This window comes from Pantherophis guttatus, chromosome 13 (genome assembly GCF_059756535.1).
Source record: "Pantherophis guttatus breed Tessera chromosome 13, ASM5975653v1, whole genome shotgun sequence".
NCBI lineage: Eukaryota > Metazoa > Chordata > Lepidosauria > Squamata > Colubridae > Pantherophis > Pantherophis guttatus.
In genome coordinates, this window is record NC_142075.1 from 7,592,838 (window position 1) to 7,614,944 (window position 22,107).

The 22,107-nt window shown below is 43.3% G+C and overlaps 1 long non-coding RNA gene across 3 annotated transcripts in view; it reads left to right on the forward strand.

Moving 5' to 3' along the window:
• The window catches only part of LOC117669945 (uncharacterized), a 44,108-nt gene that overhangs the window by 4,903 nt on the left and 17,098 nt on the right, over positions 1 to 22,107 (forward strand). For all 3 annotated transcript variants that reach the window (XR_015729771.1, XR_015729770.1, XR_004592547.3), the window contains one exon: positions 21,280 to 21,412. This is a non-coding gene — a long non-coding RNA (uncharacterized LOC117669945). The remainder of the gene's footprint in view (positions 1 to 21,279; positions 21,413 to 22,107) is intronic.

Genomic DNA, 22,107 nt, shown 5'->3' on the forward strand with positions numbered 1-22,107 from the left:
CGCGCTAAGATTTCCAATGACTACAGAGTCGCTTTCTCTACACCTCCCCCCACCCCACCCCGGCGTTTCCCCCTTTTGCAGAAAAAGGGTTGTTTGAAAAGATAATTTTAAGGCAATAATTGATGGGGGGAGAGAGAGAGAGAGAGAGAGAGAGGGAGGGAGGGGGGGGAGAGATATATATGGGGGTAATCAGTCGCAGTAGTTGGTGAAAACAATTTGTCCCCAATTGGCAAAAGCTTCCCCCCTTAATTTTTGTTAAGATTCGTTTTCCGGTATTCCCACCCCAGATCTTGAAAAGGAAAGCACGAGATCCCACCGTCTTCCCCAGGGTTAATTGAGCTTTTACAAGGCAAATGAAATTTACAAATGGATTTGCCCCAATAATTGCACACACATCACATCACATCACACTTAATTACGTTCATCTAAAAAAAAAAAAAGGGTGGCTTTTGGATGGTGGGATAACGCGGGTGTATTTGAAGGGGGGAAGGGAAAAAGGGGCTGGGGGGTCTTTCTTTCGTGGGTCATCCAACGTCCACGTTACAGGCCTGGTAAAAACCTTCAACCTTGGAACTGCTGTACAAGATTTTTAAAAAATGGCCTAGAAGGATGCCTTGCCTTCAGATGATTTTATGGCCGGTGAAGGGGGAGGGGGGAGGTAAAGGACTTCAACCTAGAGCCCCTTCCCCCCCTCCCGCAAAACCCACCAAATAATCCACACACCCCTAATTCTCTCTTCCCCTCCCACCCCTATCCGTGGGCCACTTTCTTCCTTCCCCTCCACTTCCAGAGATTTCCTTGAAGTGGGGGGGGGGAGGTGTTAGGATTTGTTTGTATTTGTCTCTGTGAGTAATGGGGCAAGAAGGAAAACAGCCAGCTTGAGAATTCAGCTTTGCATCTTTTAGAAAGATTAATACTTTGAAAATCGTAGCCCTAAGAATCCATAGGCAGGTTCTCTGTTGGCAGAAAGAAAAGCCAAAGGCAGAAAAAGACCTAGGAAATTATTTGGAGGGTGTTAGTGGCACTAAAAAAAAATCCATTTAGGAATGGTTTCAATCTCAAACTTTCTTTCTTTCTTTCTTTCTTTCTTTCTTTCTTTCTTTCTTTCTTTCTTTCTTTCTTTCTTTCTTTCTTTCTTTCTTTTTCTTCCTTCCTATCTATCTATCTATCTATCTATCTATCTATCTATCTATCTATCTATCTATCTATCTATCTATCTATCTATCTATCTATCATCTATTTATTTTTCTTTCTTTCTTTCTTTCTTTTTCTTCCTTCCTTTCTATCATCCACCTTTCTTTCTTTCTTTCTTTCTTTCTTTCTTTTTCTTCCTTCCTTTCTATCATCTACCTACCTACCTACCTACCTACCTATCTTTCTATCTATCTATCTATCTATCTATCTATCTATCTATCTATCTATCTATCTATCTATTTTTCTTTCTTTCTTTCATTCTTTCTTTTTCTTCCTTCCTTTCTATCATCTATCTATCTATCTTTCTTTCTTTCGTTCTTTCTTTTTCTTCCTTCCTTTCTATCTTTCTATCTTTCTATCTTTCTTTCTTTCTTTCTTTCTTTCTTTCTTTCTTTCTTTCTTTCTTTCTTTCTTTCTTTCGTCTGTCTGTCTCTCTTTTTCTCTTTCTCTCTCTTTCTCTGTCTCTTCCCTTCTCTTTTTACAAAGCTGGCCTGCAGTTGGGAGGTTAGCCTAGAGGCGTTGGGATGAAAGGGGTCAGAGGTGAGAGTTACATTAACCCTAAACGCGAGGAAGGAGCCTGGCAGGCCTTCGCCTGCCCACCAACTCGAGCTGGTTGGCTGGCGGGGCCTTGGAGATAAATTCCCCTGACATACCAAGCCGAACAAAGGGTGGGTTGGATTTTGACGCCCCCTCCTCTCCAAACGGACCCTTTGAACTCAAGGAATTTGGGAGGAATATGAAGGAGGACCCTCTCTCTCTCTCTCTCTCTCCCCCCGTCCCCCCTCTCTCTCCTTTCCTTAGTTGGTGTCTCCCTTCGCATTTTTCCAAGGGTTTTGTCTCCAAGAAAGTGTGCGTGAATGAGGGTGAATAGCGTGAAAGGGTCGGAGGAGAGAAGGTCCCCAGCAAATCGCTTTTTCTGCCCCACCCCCCACCCCCGCTCTTCTCTCTTTTCGGATCAGCGCCTTTCAATGGGCGGAGAGGTGCTCCCTCTGCCCCAACACCAAGGCTTCCCCACCCTGCTTTCTTCTCCGGCCACGGGAAAAAAAAAAGGCCTCTAATTAAATTGTTTGCTACGGTCCGAGCGAGCGGGACGATTCGGGAGAGCTGGCTTTGAAAGAGAAGGTTGCTTGGGCCAAGGGATGAAGATGGGAGGGAGACGGAAAAAGCCGCCCCCCCCCATAAAACAGCGGGGGGGGGGAGGAAAGGTGTCGGGTTGCCTCTTCCTCCCTCCCGGACACCCCCAGGCCGATTTCACCTGAACCAAGCCGAGGCAAAGTTTGCTTTCTCTTTCTAAAAAGGTGTCTTAATGTTTTTTTTTTTTAATATAGCACCCAAGGGCTGCGGTCGCGCGAGGCCGGGAGCTCTCTGCGGGAAAACTCTGGGGTTTTCTCCCGTGCAGTCCGGAGAAAACCGGAGCGCCTGTGTCGCAGTGGAAAAGGCCTCCCCGAGTTGCAAATTTGGGGTAGGGCTGCTGCGGTTGCTCCCCCCCTCTTCTGACGGTTCATTTGTGAGGGTCTTTCTCCTTCTTTCTGGGTGGTGGTACGTCTCGAAATGACCTCGTTCTGAGACGGGGAAGTGGAAGGGGGGGGGGAGAGATGCCTCTAATTGCACCCGAGAGTTATTCCTCCGTGTGAATGATGGGAGGGATCCAGGAATCGTAGCCACCGCGAGGTTTATTTATGTTTGTTTTAGAGACGCTCGCGTCCTTCTGTTATTCCAGACGCACATCTGTCAGCTGGGAGAACGCGCGTTCGTCCCTACACCGGAGGCAGAGAGAGAGAAAGAGAGAGAGAGAGGGAGGGGGGGAGGGAGAGAGAGGGAGAGAGGGAGAGAGGGAGAGAGGGAGAGGGAGAGAGAGAACTGCGCCTGGTAACGTTCCCCAACCGGGCGCCCTCCAGATGTCTGCTCTTTTCCAACTTTTCCTCGCCCTGCAACCCCGGTCTCCGAATTGGGTGGGGCTGGTAGGAATCGCGGTGCAACACAGCTGCAGGGCAGATTAGACGCTTGCTGTCTGCCAGTCTGAGGTGGGGGGGAGGAGAAGGGGAAGGAAGAAACACACGGGTGGGGAGGGGGAGAAACATCAGGATGCGGGGTGTGTGTGTGGAGAAGAAATACCAGGGTGTGGAAACATCTGCTGGGTGGGCAAGATCCAGATGCTTTCAGAGAGTAAGCCTTCCTGATTTCCGACGGATCTGCTGGCAGGAAATTTTCTGCCAGCCAATCTTCAACGCTCTTAAAACTTTTTTTTTTTTTTTTAAATAATCCCTCCATCCAGAATTCTAGCAGACCGGAAAATTGCCTGCTCTTAGCCTGGATCCCCTCGCTCCGTGGCTAGGGAGACAGATGAACACGCAAATGTTCGAATCTGACTCCATTCACACGACCTGTTTGATCTCCAGAGACCCCAAAGGGGGTGGGATGGGATGGGGAGAAAACCCCTTTATTTTCGGAAACGGGAATCGAGGCTGGCCAATGCCGACTATGGGTTCGGCTCCTTCTGTGCTTCCCAACACTTTTCTAACCCAACACGGGTCCGGCTGTCCAGTTGTGTGAATGAAATGGCCTTATCCATCACACCAACTTTGGTCCAGGTTTATCTGTCTGCCCGGCTATTTACGCCTCCAGCTAATTGGAAGCGTGGGAATGGGTGATGGACGGAGGAGCAGGTGTCAAGATGGGTTCGAAGAGAGGAATCCTAAGCCAACGGGGAAACCTGCGCTTCTCTGGAGCTGATTTTGTTGGGGTCCCAAGCAGAAGGCCCGCATCGCCTTTCTTGCATATCTTTCCTAACGTGTGTATTGTATGTGTTCTCTGCAGACTTTTAACCCGGTGGGACCGATGTAGCAGGGAACCAATAGCAACCGGAAGAGCAGAATCTTCCTCCGCGCTGCTCCCCTGCTCCCTCTTCCTCCCTCTTTCCTTTTCTTCCCTTCTTCTTCTAGAGAACCATCCTACGATCCAACCAACGCCATTGGGGGTCATTTTGACACCTCCACCTCTTCCATTTAAATTGAGGTGTTCTTTGGATTTCTCGGGAAGCTCCTTTCTCCCTTTCCACCCCCCCATTTCCCCATCTTTTAGAGAACCATCCTACGTCCAAGAGGGTGTGTGTGTGTGTGGGGGGGTCATTTTGGCACCCCCCATCCCTTCAGTCTAAAATTGAAGGGCTCTTTTGATTTCTCGGGAAGCTTTCTCTAGCTTTTAAGCGCCCGGGGCGGAAAGGCTCTGCTTGAAACGCGCGGGTACTTAAAACTGGCCGCTGCACGCAGAATCCCCACCTGGGCGCCGAAATTTAGGAAACGCCTGATTAATGAGGAATGGACGACGGTGTTTGACTGGGACACGGGTGGGGGGGGAGAGGGAGGGAGAGGGAGAGAGAGAGGGAGGGAGGGAGAGACAGAGAGGGAGAGAAGAGAGAGGAGGGAGAGAGGAGGGAGAGAAGAGAGGGGGAGAATTATTCGAGCAAATTAATCCATCTTCCTCCGGCTGCCCCTGGGTCGCTTGAAAGGCGTCAGAGAGGTTTCCTGCGGCGGGAGAACAAACTTGCAAATTTAGGTCGGAAGTTAAAGCGGAGAGGAGAGGAGAGGGCGCTATGGGGAGGATGGGGACCACGGGATGAGGTGTGTGTGGTGGGGAGGAGATACAAATGAGAAGTTTAAAAACAGGAGAGGGGGAATGAGTAGGAGGGAGAAAAGCGATTAGTAGTAACCTCCCAGCTCCAGGGAGCGCTTTTTTTTTTCTTTCCACGCGCGTGCTTTTCTCGCATTTTCCGCGCGCCGAGTTCCTGGGAGAGACTAAATTGATGAAGAAGTTTGAACTCCTATGCTATAAGCTACTCCCTTCCTCTCTTTTCCTCCCTCCTCCCCGTGGGTTCTTTCTCTCGGCCACTTCTGGATAACAATATAATCTTGCCCCCCCCGCCCGCCACCCCCGGCCGGTCTTTGCTCCGCTTGGGCAGAGATCTATTGATTCCAGAGGAGGCGCTTGGAGCTATCCAGAAGGCTTAAAGATTTACCTATCCCCCCCCCTCATTGGCATGTTATTCCTAAAGATCTTTCCCTTTTTTCCGACAGAAGGAAGGGGAAAACCGTTTTTATTCGTGCTTCTAAAAAACCACAAAAAACAAACAAAAGAAACCGATCACAAGGAGGAATGTTTTCAGACGCGTCTTTTGCGGGATGGAAAAGAGGTTCGCGAAATCGATGCGGAACGATTATTAGCCGCTTCCTGGGGTGGAAAACGAGAGGAAAGGGGGGGGGGGTGGTGGCGGCGGCGGCCAGGCAGGCAGGCGGGAAAGTTGGGGATTTTCTTGCGTTTGGTTATCGTGCCAGGGTTAAAGGGACTCGCGTCCTCTTACGCCTGGAACTATCCGGGCCGAGATTTTCGAGGGAAGGTGCCCACTCCTCTCTTCCTTTGGCAGAGAAGAATTAAAAATCCACAGGGGTGAATGGAGGGGAAGGGGGAATACTCCCCCCCCATCCTCTGAGATTGCCAGGGCCTTTCTCTCTCTTCGGAGGAAGGTGAGAGAACGCAGCAGACTGCGCGGAATCCAAGGCTGGAAACTGCCATACGTAGTTCCAACGTCTCTTTAATTCCTGCTTCCGCCCTTGTAGTTATGAATCATTTCCCTCGCGCTTCACACGGGTCGTGGAAGTGCCTGGTGAGGAGAGAGAGAGAGAGAAAAGGAGAGAGAGGGAGGGAGGGAGGGAGGGGGAGAGAGAGAGAGAGAGAGAGAGAGAGAGAGATTGAGAAACACGCCGAGGTGAGAGATTCCTGCAGCGGCCCGGGATCCTTTGCTCCATTTGCGCGAACTCCGAGGGAGGCCTCTTTTGAGCGACTGTCTCAATCCGCGTCCATTGATCCGAGGTTATGAAAATCTTTAGGGAAGCGTTGATACCCGCCGTCGACCAAGGCCCTCTTCAATTCCCGAAGCTTCTTCAATATAGGGAGCAAAGCAGCAGGGCGGGGGAGAGGCAACGTTTGAAAATTTTGCTGGAATAAACTTTTCCGCCCCCTCTCCCCCTTTCCTTCTGATCTCCGATGCGATTAGGGGTGAGTTCTCCTTTTCCAAACACACTCCACCGGGGGGGGGGGTTTCCCCCCCCTCCTTCCCGAAAGGAAGAGTGGAAGAGATAAAATGAAACAAAAGTGACACTGTTCGAATGTTTTGGGATTTCCCAAGAAACTCTTGGGAAGAAAGAAAGAAAGAAAGAAAGAAAGAAAGAAAGAAAGAAAGAAAGAAAGAAAGAAAGAAAGAAAAGGAAAGAAAGAGAAAGAAAGAAAGAAAGAGAAAGAAAGAGAAAGAAGAGAAAGAAAGAGAAAGAGAAAGAAAGAGAAAGAAGAGAAAGAAAGAAAGATCTAAGAAAAGTAAATGAGAGACACGTTAAAAAAACATACACCCATCCACTTAGTAAACCCCTCAATTATCTAAGAAGTTTCATCCTCACTTCTGTTTTCATTTCAGTTTAGGAGATGGAGGTGGTGGTGGGGGGAGAAGGGTCTTATCCCTGCAGCTTGAAATGCACAAAATTTCATCTTAAAGATAAAACAACGGGTGCCCTGATCATACAGGTTTGTCCTCTCCATTATTCACTCATTGTAGAAGGGGACAAAACAGAAGGTACAACAATCGCCACTGATTAGAGGCAAAATCTCTCCTCAAAGGTGGGCAGGTTAGCTGAGAGGTTTTTAAGAGCTAAGTCTCTCTATTTCTCCCTTTCTTTGGACAAACAAACAAACAAACAAACAAACTTTTGGAATTTGGAACCAGAAGGATACTAGATACCAGATTCCTTAAAAAATAATAATAACAACCTTCCCATCAGCCTTTTGAGTTAAACTGCTGTTTCTCCTTGAAACTCAGCACTGGACGGAAGATGCGTTTGTTAAGCTAAAATAAACCACAGATTCCCCAGTTCATCTAAGTTACCTCATATTTCCTGGTAACTCTAATTCAAGCAACTTACTCAATGAAGCGGGCAACTTTCTTCCTAGGAATATTGCAGTGTGATCAGACCAACATATTTTTTTTTTAAAGGGGGGTGAGGAAGAAAAGGCATGTTGTTAATTTCTCCTGTAATCTAATAACTTTTTTGCTTATTTTTTGGGGGGGCAGTGGAAAAAATAATTCTTTGGACCCTGCAAAAGGACAGAAGCAACAAATTTTATTAACTCTTGCAGTCCTGAGCAGAACCACATTGAACAGAAAGCTAAAAGATGGAGGTGTGAATGCAAGAAGAGGACAGGACAGGACTCTCTCTCCCTCCCTCCCTCCCTCTCTCTCTCTCTCTCTGTGTGTGTGTGTGTGTGTGTGTGTGTGTTTTAAATAAAAGCTGGATAGGGATTATTATTCTGTGTGGTTGCAGTTTCCCCATTTTTGAACGGTGTGTATGGATGTAAGATATCCAACCCCCATTGTAAGAGTATGTAAACATTTACCTGCTTTGAATAATATTTGTAGAGTAGTTTAACTATTCTAATTCCAGAATTAATTGCTGGATTGCCATTTCATTAAACGAGCAGGAGACATATTTTAATCCAGCAGCAGTTCTATGCTACCAAAAAAATCAATTTAAAAACATGGCCCCTAAAAAACAAACTCCAGAGGAGAAAAAAAAACACCCTCTCATTTGCATATTTTAATAGGTTTGTTTCCCAACTGAGAAGGCAGACAGAGATCAACATAGAATTGCATGCCGTTGTGTGTATAAATAAAATGTGTGTGCATGTATTTGTGCGTATGCATATCACCTATACGATAAATAGATAGATATATTCAGGTTTCCTATTTTGGAGAGAAACATGTCAAGAAAACATGACTTGAAAAAAAAAGCAGTTTGGAAAACAAAACCCTGAATAATTACAATGACTGTTTTTTTAAAAAACACACACACACACATATTTCCCCCAGTAATCTGACAATAATTAAGGAGTGCAATTACAGTCTCTTTTAGTGATGGCATTTTTCTCTTTCTCCTCATTTCCACCTCCCCTTCTTTTTGTCAGATCCCAAATGAAAGATAAAAAAGCATTAAAAGAAACATGAGGACCATGCTTCTTTTAGAAAATTATTTTGGAACTCCAAATTGCCTTTAGCTCTTCTGCACATATTATCATTCCTAGGTAATATTAAACAAATAGGAGCCCACATTAATTAAACAGGCCGCTCCATTGTTTCCGATGACTTCTGTTAAGTATTATCTACTTAAGAGAGAGAGAGAGAGAGAGAGAGAGAGAGAGAGAGAGAGAGGATTCAAAAGAGGACCTTAAAAAAAAAAAAGGTCTAAGAAAACCCCACTCTGAGTTTGCAGGAGTGCAGAGGACGGTTTTTTTTTTAAAAAAAAGAAAAACAATCAACAGTAACCCATACTACATTATGTACTCCTGTAATGATTACTACATCCTTATTTCTTTTTTCCTGAAAGGGTTTGGCACATCCTTACAAACATTTTAAGTGGCTCTTTTGAGACTGGGACTCCTTCAAATGAATGAAGATCAGTAGCCATAAACACTGTTAAAGACCTGATTCGAAGAGGAAGTTAAGAAGTCACTTATCTCTAATTCCTTCCCCCTCTCCTTATTTGTCTTCTCCTTTCTTCCTAGTCTTCTGCTAAAGCTCACTTTCATATCATTTTCTTATTGATATGTCTGTTCTTTCTCGCCCTCTTGCTTTCAAAGCTTAACCTGGAACAGTATTTGCCTGTTGGTATCCAATAAAGAGAAATATATTTAAGAATGTCAGCCACAAGTAATGAAGAGGGAAAATGCATTGAAAAGTTTATAATGATCCATATTTTGAGAGGGGCGAAAAAGTTTTAAACATTTCTGATATTCCTTTCGCTCATAATTTGAGGATTTTGCTTCACAGGCATTCTGCCAGTCTCTTTCTTGTTATATTCACCAGTTTAGATCAACTAGATAAACTTCATGCATGCTATTGAGCAGTTGCAGAATCCGGAATCCGCTAATCAGCTGTCTTTCCATCCAGCATAATTCTCCAAAATTCAAAAGGAAAGGAGGAAAAAAAACCCCTTCATTTTTTGAGAAACATGGGTGTCCTGAACTTGCAGTCCTGTTGATTAAAAGTGATCCTTCCTTTAGTTAATTAATTAAGCAATTAAACCAATATTCCAATTAAAGCATGCACACGGTCTGGTAAAATAATTCAGGGGGGGAAACCTTACTGATGTAACCCAAGCCACTTTGTTATAGCATCCTTCATTGTTTTTGTACCCATTTTTCCCCTCCACTGATATGATCTTCCCAACAGTTTTTTTTTTATTATTGTTGTTCATTCAAATGCAATTCGTGGGGAAGTATTTTTTGGAGGAAGGGGCAAGGGATGCCAACTGCTCAGTTTGGAAAGAGAGCTATTTGAGTGGGTGGGTGAGTGTGGGGGGAGGACTCTAGAAATTGGGCATTTTACTCATATGGACTTGAAATAACTTTTGAGTTCGATAAGGTTTAGTCCTGAGTGAACAGACATATGATTATAAACTTCACAATTAAAGACTAGCATTTTATGTTTCATTAACTCAAGGGTGGACTTGGCCCCCCCACCCATATATTTTTCTTCTTTCATCGGTATCTTCTTATTTTCAAATCTTGATTTGCTTTAAACCTGTGAGAATAATTTGTACGATTCTATTATTTAATACTTCTTCCTCTTCTTGTTTCTCTCCCTCCTCTTCCTTTTCTTCTTATTCTTCCACTCCTTCCTCCTCCTCCTCTCTTTCTATTATAGCATACTCTGGGGTTTGAGTCTATAATTTACCCTTTGGAAAATCTACAGTTTTGCCTTGTGCTGCAAAAAACTTTGAGGTTGATGTCATTTTTTAAGAAAAAGTTGTTACAATTGTTCTAACAGAATTTTGCACTGTTTCTCATGCTTATTAGCCAATTGCTAGTTCATAGTTTTGAAGACGATTGTTGTTATTGAAATAAACAAAGGGGACCAAAAGGCATATTCATCCTAGACATTATTTTTCCAAACAAAAATATATGTTATTCATACATACTCAGTAGCAACTGTAATAATGTTAGGCGATGAGGGATTGTATGTTTTTATTTCATACTTCTGAATTTAAAAAAAACCCTTTTATTTTAAATATGATTTGAATTATGGATTTATAATTCTGTTGTCATTGATGGTATGGTAAGAATTATTTCCTGAACACATAACATCAAAAGCAAGATCTGTATTTTTAGGCAGTTGTATGGTCTGTTATTATATTAAAAAACCTTGATATTGATAAGGTTACTAAGAGGCTAACACTAGCTCTGCAAAATAATCAAAAATGTTTGTCACAAGTTTTTGTTTCAAATTTGGGAGGGAGAGGGAGGGAGGGAGAAAAAAACTGATTGTGCAAAACCAGAACATTGATTTAAACCATGGTTCAGCTGACTATTAATTGTGCAAATCCAGCTAATGCTTGAACGTGGCTAGAACAAGGATTTTATCTTTTAACTTTCTGTTCACTTCCAGGCTGCATATAATCTCCCTTCCTCCTGAAAGTTCCCCATTATAAATCATAGAAGATAAGGTACATTAATGTTTCAATATCTCAGCAACCCAGCAACAAGAACAAACAATAAAAACTAACAACAAACCAGGCACAAAAACAAACGAACATAGGAGAAGCATCCAATCACAGGAGAAGAGAAGAAAAGAAAGAAAGAAACATGATTTCTTCTCTTCTTTGAGATTTTGAAAGTGCATCCAAAATAACATTTCTCCTTTTGGGTCATCAACTGTAGGTCCATCTGAAGGAGTATCAAGTTAAACCATTGTGAACGTCATTGCAACAGACTCAAATCTTCTGAGTAGTCTATCCCAACATGGATGAGAGGCTTCAGTAGCAAAATAATGATGTCATAATTATGGTTCATATCTACATGCGATGCTGAGATTTCATAAGGAAAGATAAATGTTCAGTTCAAATGGATGACAATGTAAAACAAGACATTCTTGTATATCTTTGGCTACTTCTGTTCTAAAAGAAACTAATACAGGAGAGAACCAACCTAGAACTAAGGAGACATTTCTTGACAGTGAGAACAATTAACGAGTGGAACGACTTGCTTCCAGAAGTTGTAGGTGCTCCATCACTGGAAGATTTTAAGAAGAGACTGAACAACCATTTGTCCAGAATGGTATTGTCAAACACAAGGCCCACAGGCCAGATGTGGCCTGTGATGTGGTCAGATCTGGCCCACAGGGCCGTCCTGGAAAATTTAAGGGGCCAGCCAGCATGGCTTCAGCCCAGTTTACCCAATGCAAAGAGGAAACATACCAGCAGTTTGCGCAGTGGTGTCAAGCTGGCCATGCCCACCCAGTCAGCCACGCCCAGTGAGTGGTATCAATCTGACCATGCCCACTCAGTCGGCCACACCCACACAGTTGGCGACGCTCCACCCCCACCCCGAGGTCAACCACAGTCTTGATGCGGCCCTCAATGAAATTTGGAGTTTGACACCCCTGGTGCAGAGGTGGGTTTCAGCAGGTTCTGACCAGTTCTGGAGAACTGGTAGGGGAAATTTTGACTGGCCCCGTCCCCATCTATTCTCTGCCTCCCGAGTCCCAGCTGATTGGGAGGAAATGGGGATTTTGCAGTACCCTACTGCTGGAATGGGTTGGGAATGGAGATTTTACAGTATCTTTCTCCTGCCACACCCACCAAGCCACGCCCACAGAACCAATAGTAAAAATTTTTGAAACCCACCACTGCCCTGGTGTAGGATCTATTGCTTGTATAGGTGGTTGGACTAGAAGACTTCCAAACTCCCTTCCGACTGTTATTCTGTTAAATCTCGAAACCCTGGACTCCATCACGAGAACAGCTCAGATTTTTAAAAACATTTCTTTGGAAGACATTCCAGGAACAAGTTTTTATCTCTTCTAATGGAATGAGAACTGGGATTTAAACATTGAAGATATTTAATTTGCCAGGCTGTAATTGAATGGCCCTTGCTGCTGGCACTGAGTGGAGTCTAATTTTTATTTTTTTTTATGTGATCGCTCTTTGTTTTCAGCAAAAGGATTCGTACCCTTTTTTTTCTATGCACAGGATAGAGAAGACACAGAACAGGAAGGACGTTCTGTCATCTGTTTACTGTATCGGGGATTTGACACTTTAACATCATCCTGAATGACCAAATTCCTGTACAGCTTCGTGATGGCCCCCCCTTTTTTTTCTAACTACACTTGTAGAGAAAGAGAAGCAGTCATGTAACTGCTCTCTAATGATATTATTGCTATGGTTTTCAGCGATAAAAAAGCCTTAATGGGATTCAGAGCAATGATTCGATCTTTCACGCTGGTTTTTCCCAGCCCTTGTTGAGAATTATTGAGAGTTGAAGTCCATACTTCCAGACGTTGTCAGCAGTGGGAAACCCACTTCAGACCCACTCTGTAACAACTCTTATAGTTGATAGTTTACTTTATTGTCATTGCGCATGGTACAACGAAATTAAATGCCGTCTTCAGTGTACATTACAACTATAAAAATAAAAAAACAAACAAACATACAGCCTTTACATTCTATATAATTAAAATTAGGCCAGGCTGGCCTAATTTTTTAAGTGTTTTTAAGTGTTTTGTTTATTGTTTTTAATTAATGGGGCCAAATTTATATATATATATTTTAACTGTATTTTAATATTTGTACTTGATGTTTTTACTTGGCTGTTCACCGCCCTGAGTCCTCAGGGAGAAGGGCGGTATACAAATTCAAAATAAAATAAAATAAATAAATAAAATAAATTGAAAACCCGATATTGCACTATACCGTAGAATTCAATATGGTTATTGCCCTGGGATAGAAGCTGCTTTTCAGCCTATTTGTCCTTGTTTTTATTGCCCTGTACCGTCTGCCAGATGGTAATAGTTCAAAAAAAAAAAAGATGCCCAGGATGAGATGGATCTTTAAGAATGTTTTGGACTTTCTTAAGGCAGCGGGAGCTATAAAGCTCTTCCAAGGAGGGGAGAGGGCAACCAGTGATCCTCTGGGCTATGACCCAAAAAGCACCTTTAGTTGGTCCAAAGGTGCTTTTTCAAGTGGCAAGTGGACTTCTGGTTTTTCTTTGAACCTGAAGAAGCTTCTTGGATGAGAAGCGAAATGTCTTCAAAGATAAAAGCCAGAAAGTCCAGCTGGCCTCTAGAGAAAAAGCACCTTTGGGACAACCATGATGACCGGATGACTGAGCATCTCCATAAACAAACTCTTTGTTGAGCCTCTTAAAAATTAGTATCTGTGTCTAATATTAGGGATTCTATTCTTCTGTCTGATGGATGGATCAGTTGAGTTTGTGTGCTTCCCTACGACCCTGCCTTCTGAAGGTAGGCCCTTAAGCAGCGGTCACCGACTGGTGATCCTCAGACCACTGGTGGTCCGTGAGAAAATTTTGGTGGTCTGCAGAAAAGTTATTTGCATTTTTTATATTGCACTAATTTTTTTTAAAAAAATTTGATTTATATGCCGCCTTTCTCCGGAGACTCAGGGCGGCTTACAATGCGTTAAGCAATAGCCTTCATCCTTTTGTATATTTATACAAAGTCAGCTTATTGCCCCCACAAACTGGGTCCTCAATTTACCCACCTTAGAAAGGATGGAAGGCTGAGTCAACCTTGAGCCTTGGAGAGATTCGAACCCTGCAGTAATTGCAGGCAGCTGGTCTTAATAACAGGGTGCCTTAGACCACTGTACTACCAAGGCTCTTCAGGGGTCCTCAAACTATGCCCCCTGGGCCGGATACGTACAATGAATGTTTGTGTTGCTGCAGAGACTCTCCCTCTTTGGGATCTTTTTGTGTGGGTTGGAGGGGGACAGAAATTCCAACTCGAGGTCTCCTTCAGCCTCCTGGTGTGGGGTTTTGGGTGAAGGCTGGAGAGAAGTGCCACTGGTGGCAAAGAGCCAGAGGGCCTTGTTCCAGTGGGACTGTCTCATGGCCTGGAACTGGCTGACCATCTCATCCCGCTGAGCCTCCAGGTGCCGGTACCTGTCCTTGCACTCCCACAGGTCTTCCCTCTGCTTGGAAAGCCTATGCTCCTAGTCCTCAGTGAGGTGCTTCTGCTGAGCCTCCTTCTAGGTCAGATCCAATTTGAAATGAGCTGTTTTGCCAACTCTTTCCCATGGTGGCTGCTTAGCTCCAACAGCTGCTTCCTTTTGGGGCCCTAAAGACCCCGGGCAGGCAGGCGAGGAGTGGCTGGGAGCGGAGGGGTGAGTAGAGGCTGATGAGGCGTCCCTTGACGTGGGTGACATTGAGTTGGCCACACCCACTCAGTCACATGACCACGTAGCCACCCCCCCCACCCAGCCAGTCATTAGGCAGATCATATTAGTGGTCCGCGGGATTTAAAATTATGAATTTAGTGGTCCCTGAGGGCTGAAAGATTGGGGACCCCTGCCCTTAGGGATACAGCATCCAAATGCAAGGGGACACCTGCAGGAAAAATCCAATAGTTAAACCGGGCCTGGTGGCTCAGCAGACTAAAAGTATTGTGATTAACACCAGCTGCCTGCAATTACTGTAAGTTCGAATCTCCCCAGGCTCAAGGTTGACTCAGCCTTCCATCCTTTCTAAGGTAGGTTAAATGAGGACCCAGTTTGTGGGGGCAATAAAATGACTTTGTATAAAATATACAAAAGTATGAAGGTTATTGCTTAGCACATTGTAAGCCACCCTGAGTCTCCGGAGAAGGGCGGCATATAAATCAAATTAAAAAAAAAAACTAACTGGCAAGAAGAACTGTGCAGTGGAAGCCCTGATCCTTTAAATATGCACTGCGTGTTTAGGTGTATACAGGTAGACATAGACATAGACATTGAATAATAGAGCTCGGAAGGGACCTTGGAGGTCTTCTAGTCCAACCCCCCTGCTTCAAGCAGGAAACCATATACCATTCAAGATAAATGGTTATCCAGTCTCTTTTTGAGAGCTTCCAGTGATGGAGCACCCATAACTTCTGAGAGCAAGCTATTCCGTTGATTGATGGCTCTCGCCATTGACTTATGGCCACAATGGAGCCCCAACATCCTGAAGCTAAGCAAGACAGTTGTCAAGTGTGTTTTGCTCCATTTTATGTCTTTCTTGCCGCTGTTGTTAAGTGAATCACTGCCGTTCTTAAATTAGTCACAGGGTTGTAAAGCGAATCTGGCTTTCTCATGGACTTTGCTTATCAGAAGGTCACAAATGGAGAGCACAGGATCTCCGGGACACTGCAACAAATGCATACCATTTATGAGCCGTGGTGGCGCGGTGGTTAGAATGCAGTACTGCAGGCTACCTCTGCCGCCTGCCGGCTGCCTGCAGTTTGGCAGTTCGAATCCCACCAGGCTCAAGGTTGACTCAGCCTTCCATCCTTCCGAGGTGGGTAAAATGAGGACCCAGATTGTTGGGGACAAGATTCTGTAAACCGCTTAGAGAGGGCTGTAAAAGCACTGTGAAGTGATATATAAGTCTAAGTGCTATTGCTATTCCTTCCTTCCTTCCTTCCTTCCTTCCTTCCTTCCTTCCTTCCTTCCTTCCTTCCTTCCTTCCTTCCTTCCTTCCTCCCTTCCTCCTTCCCCCCTCCCTCCTTCTTCTTCCTGGTACCATAGTGGTTAGAATGCAGTATTGCAGGCTAACTCTGCCCACTGCCAGGAGTTCGATCCTGACTGGCTCAAGGTTGACTCAGTCTTCCATCCTTCCGAGGTGGGTAAAATGAGGATTCAGATTGTTGGGGGCAATATGCTGACTCTGTAAACCGCTTAGAGAGGGCTGTAAAGCACTGTGAAGTGATATATAAGCCTAAGTGCTATTGCTATTCCTTCTTTCCTTCCTTCCTTCCTTCCTTCCTTCCTTCCTTCCTTCCTTCCTTCCTTCCTTCCTTCCTTCCTTCCTTCCTTCCTTCCTCCCTCCCTCCCTCCCTCCCTCCCTCCCTCCCTCCCTCCCTCCCTCCCTCCTTCTCTTATTCCTTTTCTCCTTCTCCTTCCTGGTACCACAGTGGTTAGAATGCAGTATTGCAGGCTAACTCTGCCCACTGCCAGGAGTTCGATCCTGACTGGCTCAAAGTTGACTTAGCCTTCCATCCTTCCGAGGTGGGTAAAATGAGGACCCAGATTGTTGGGGGCAAGAGGCTGACTTTGTAAAACCACTTAGAGAGGGCTGTAAAGCCCTTTAAAGCGGTATATAAGTCTACGGGCTATTGCTATACCAGTTGCCAGGTGTTCAAAATTTTGATCATGTAACCATAGGGGATGCTGCAATGGTCATAAGTGTAACAAATAGCCATAAATCAGTGTTCAGTGCAACTTGGAATGTCCACTAAACCAATGTTTGTAAGTCAAGGGCTACCTGCATGCCCTTAAGTCAGTGTTGACTCCAGTAGTTTTCCTGACAAAGTTTTTCAGAAGTGGTTTGCCATTGTCTCTTTCCTTGGGCTGACAGAAAATGACTGGCCCAAGGTCACCTGGCTGGCCATTCCTACAGCAGGAACTAGGGCTCATAGCCTCCTCGTTCCTAGCCTTGTGTTTTGATCACTAAACTAAACTGGTTTTCTAACATGTCTTACGACTCATGTGAAAAGGAGGAGGGGTTTTAATCACCCACTCGTGACCGCCATCCTGACTTTTTTGACCGCCCTGTGGATGGCCCTGTCTGTATACGTGCCTGAGTTTGTAGGAAAGAGAGAAACAGATGCTGTAGCAAGTCTTGACCATCCAAAGATAAAAACACTGAGATTTCCCTCCCTCCAGAAGAGGTTAAAAAGAAGAAGAGGACTTATGAAAGATGATGGCGCATTACTTGCCTGGTTTATCTAATTCGTTTCTATTTGGAAAGGTAAACAACCTTAGTTGGGGGCAGAAGACTCTCAAATAGTTGTCTCTCTCTTGAATTATGGAGTACTTGATGCTCTCTGAGCTTGTTGGTTTGAAGACATTTCATTACGCAACCAGGCAATATCATCAGTGCCCATCAGTTCATCATCAGGGCACTGATCTTACCTAGTTCAGTAATGAAACATCTGCAAACAATAAGCTCAGAAGCACAAAAGACTCTGTCTATCTGCCTATCTTTCTATTATCTCTCCTGCTCTCTCCTATCTCTCTCTCTCCCACTCTCTCTCTATTTCTCTCTCTCTCCATCCATCCATCTATCGTCTGTCTGCCCGTCTATCATCTATCTATCTATCTATCTATCTATCTATCTATCTATCTATCTATCTATCTATCTATCTATCTATCTATCTATCTATCTATCTATCATCTATTTACCCATCCATATCTATCTATCTATCTATCTATCTATCTATCTATCTATCTATCCATCCATATCTATCTATCTACCGATCCATATCTATATATCTACCCATCCATATCTATCTATCTATCTATCTATCTATCTATCTATCTATCTATCCATTCATCCACCCATCTTCTTTCTTTCTATCTATCTATCTATCTATCTATCTATCTATCTATCTATCTATCTATCTCTATCTATCCATCATCTATCTATCATCTATTTACCCATCCCTCCCTCCCTCCCTCCCTCCCTATCTATCTATCTATCTATCTATCTATCTATCTATCCATCCATCCATCCATCCATCCATCATCTATCTATCATCTGTTTACCCATCCCTCCCTCCCTCCCTCCCTATCTATCTATCTATCTATCTATCTATCTATCTATCTATCTATCTATCATCTATCTATCCTATCTATCATCTGTCATCTGTCTTTCTCTCTCCCCCCTCTCTTTCTTTCATATATCCATCTATAATTCCCTTCTTTTCAAGGCATTGCTTACTTTTATAATATTTCTTCCCTTCTATTCCTCCTCTTTTTTTTTAAAACTATCTGCCTTTGTGCCTTCAGGGGCAGTGAAAGAAGACTGCCGATTCTAGATTGCTTTCAGAGTTTAGTTTGCTGATGATGGATTACCATGTCAATTTAAACGGCATAGGATTAATTTGTTTCAATGATTTCTCTTTAGGCTGAATGCCAGGCCTTTCCCCCCCCCTTCTTCCCTGTGCTTTCTATCTCTCTCCTTGCTCTTCAGAATAAGAATAAGAATGAAAGGGGGAGAGAAAAAAATACCCTCTCCTCATCACCAAACCGCTTTTGATATCTCCTTTTTGAAAAGACCATAATAAGAAAAGACAAGTTCGGTGTAAAGTTGCAATGCAGGCTCAAATCCGAGTGTTTTTTTAAATCTCATTTGCAAAGGCCGAAGTCTGCTGTCAGTCACATTAAAATGAAATTGGATCTAACATTTATTCAATAAATACTTCTCTTGTAGGTAATCCAGCACCGAGAGCTTTTGACACATAAGGACTTAATTTGTCTTGGATAAGAAGTTATTAATATGGCACATTTAAACTTGCCACCTACAATAAGGTCATTGAGATCTTTACATGATTTGGAGAATGGATTTGAGGGTGCTTGAAGGAAATATGAAGCAAAGTCTGAGATGGCATTCAAAGGAGAGGACGTGGGGTGGGAACAGCAATTCATCCGATGGAAACATCGTTTCCCTAGGCTAAAAAACCCCTGGATTTTAAAGCTTTAGCTGGAATTTTTTCTTTTTTTTATATAATTTTTTTATTTTTTTACAAACATATCAAATCAATGTGTGAACAGTGTGGCACTTGAGTATCATACATTCTAATGCAAATAAAAGTAGTGAAATTAATCATAGTTATTATATTCAATCAACTTATATATTTCTAATAATGATACACAATTATAATAAGATGACATTATTCAATTGTTCCCTATTTTCTTATTGTTACTTTATTTTATTACATAAAAGTGTTTACACTAACATTCCCCCTTCTTTTATTTCTATTACTTATTCTAACTTTTGATCATGTCACCTTTTACTGCAAAACATTTTCTTTCTATCCTACTTAACTTCTAGTGTCACCTATCTAAAAGAAAAAAGAAAAAAAAAGAAAAGAGAAAGAGAAAAGAAAAAGCAAATCAGAACAACAACAAAGAAGAGAGATCATCTATCCATCGTCTCTTGCCCGCTTCATCACTTCAGTTGCTATGCTTTTTTAAAAAATTGCCTCCCACTATCCTCTCTGGGATCTTTATTTCTATCTATAACTGCTTATTGACTATTCAAAATTCTGGAATTCTTTCAACAAACCGTGGCTTGATGGTACCTCAGTTTTCCATTGGGAAACTGGCAATGAAGAAAAGCAATGATTGAGAAGAATAGCGATGATTTTTGAATTATTATAATGTGGATTTTAAACATGATAACTATTTAAACATTATATAAAGGTGCTGAGACTTTGGAAAAAAGTTCAGAAAAGAGCAACTAAGATGATTAAGGGCCTGGTGACTACAACATATGAAGAATGGTTGCAGGCATTGAGTTCTGGCTAGTCTAGTGAAAAGAAGGGCTAGGAGTGACATGGCAGCAGTGTCATGTATCTCTGGGTTGTGTGATCCCCGTTTGCGACCTTCTGACAAGCCAAGTCAATGGGGAATCCAGATTCATTTAACAACCGTGTGACTAGCTTAACAACTGCAGTGATTTGCTGAACAGCCTTGGTGAGAAAGGTCATAAAAGGGGGCAAAACCCATTTAACAACTGTCTCACTTAGCCACATAAATTTTTGGGCTCAGTTGTGGTTGTACGTTGAGGATTATCTGTATAAATGATAGCTGAAACCAGGGATGCTATTCAGCAGGTTCTGACAGGTTCTGGGGAACCGGTAGCGGAAATTTTGAGTAGTTCAACGAACCAGCAAACACCACCTCTGACTGGCCCCAGAGTGGGGAGGGAATGGGGATTTTGCAGTATCCTTCCCCTGCCATGCCCACCAAGCCATGCCCACCAGGCCACACTCACAGAACTGGTAGTAAAAAAAATCGAATTCCACCACTGGCTGAAACCCTTAATATTCATGCTCGGATATTTTGACCATGGCCCTGTAAGATTAGCGAGTGTTTCTGGGGCTACTGTATGTTGGTCAGAGGGGTTGAAGAACGGTAGACCTGCTTCAGAGATAAATTCCTGAATTCGTACTAGAGGTCAGGCATGAAAAATACCTTCTTGGTTCACCCTTCTATCTCATGCACAGTGGGAAGGCAATCCTGCTGAGTTCACTCATGCAGAGTTCTTTGTAACTGCCTTCAACAGCACACTTCACCTGATTACTGAATTAACCTATTTTGGGGTGTGTGTGATACATTGAACCATAAACAAACTCAGAAGGCTGGATTTGATCAATGTCTTGGCTAATAAAGCTTGTAGATATATCTGCTAGGGTTTGGCATAGTCCGTTTCAAGGTATTTTGTGAACATGGCCATTCAAAGTATTGAAAGATGCAACATTACCATAGGAAAAAAGTAGCATTGAATTCATTTAAGGAAAGAAGGAAGGAAGGAAGGGAGGGAGGGAGGGAAGAAGGAAGGAAGGAAGGAAGGAAGGTCCCCCTGCTTTTGGCACGTGATGGCAAAAAGGTTAGCCATCACTGACTTATACCATCTCAGACAAGTGACTGTCCAGTGTCTTCTTAAAAACCTCCAGTGATGGAGCAATTGCCCACAATTTCTGGAGGCAAGCTGTTCCACTGGTTAATTGTCCTCACTGTTAGGAAGTTTCTCCTTAATTCCACGTTGCTTCTCTCTTTGATTAGTTTCCAATCATTATTTCTTGTCCTGGCCTCTGATGCTTTGGAGAATATTCTTTCTTTCTTTCTTTCTTTCCTTCCTTCCTTTCTTCCTTCCTTCCTTCCTTCCTTCCTTCCTTCCTTCCTTCCTTCCTTCCTTCCTTTCTTCCTTCCTTCCTTCCTTCCTTCCTTCCTTCCTTCCCAATTTATTTTTAATTTGTATTTGGAATATAACTAGGTAGATCACATTTCATCTGTAAATATTTTCTCTGGTTTTATGTTCTTTGAAAGAAATTTCAGAAACAATTTCCCTTTGATCCAATAGAATGACAAGAGGAAAAAAAAAGTGCAGGTGAAATTTTCCACTCAAAACAAGAAGAAATTATAATAAATCTGAAGTTTGTCCATTCCTTCTTAGATTTAATGCGTCGAGACAAGAGGGATGCTACTGAAGCCCTGTTTTTTATTGTAGGAATCCCTCAAAGTGGTTTGGATGGAAGTACTCAGTGATGAACACACCTACATTCTGGAAACAGGACAAAGAAGAACAGCTGAAAAACTTCTCAAGATGATGGTGGAACACTGGCCAGCTCCATAAATAAAAGGTAAGGCTTGCAATTGTTTCCATGAATCAAGGGCTAAATGTCATCTAGGATTAGGCAGGGCACATATGATTTCCACATATTCATTCCACTGACCCACCGACAATGAGTTGCCTGCTACTCGTGAGAACCTGGGTGGTCCTTAAAGGACATTGCCATGTGGCCTATAAAATGGACTTTTGAACTCTCCCTGTCTCCCTCTTTCTTAGGCACCTGTGAATGTCATTACTAAAGCATGAAATGCCACATGCGTTCCAGTCAGAAATGCCTAAGAAGTGCAAAAATACAAAAAACAACAACTTCATCACTTGTGCAATGAAGACCAGGGCGAACACATTCCTATATCTGCGATTTATGGAATGCAGATTCTGGAAAGGGGAAAAAAAAAAGTAATCATGGGGAGAATGAAGAAATCTCTGCATCTATTAATAATAGCCGATCTGCTTAGATACCTGGATGTGAGTTTGACTCACCATAGGGAACTAGATAAGTGCAGGGGTGGGATTGAAAAATTTCAGCAACTGGTTCGCTGCCCAGTTGCTGGGTAGGTGCTCTGGAGGCTTTCCTGGAGCCTCCAGGAGGGCAGAAATGGCCTCCCCTGGGCTCCGCAGGCCATCCAGAGGCCGGAAATGGATCCATTTCTGGACTTCTGGTACTTCTGGTAGGCCCATTTTTCACCCTCCCCAGGCTCTAGAGGC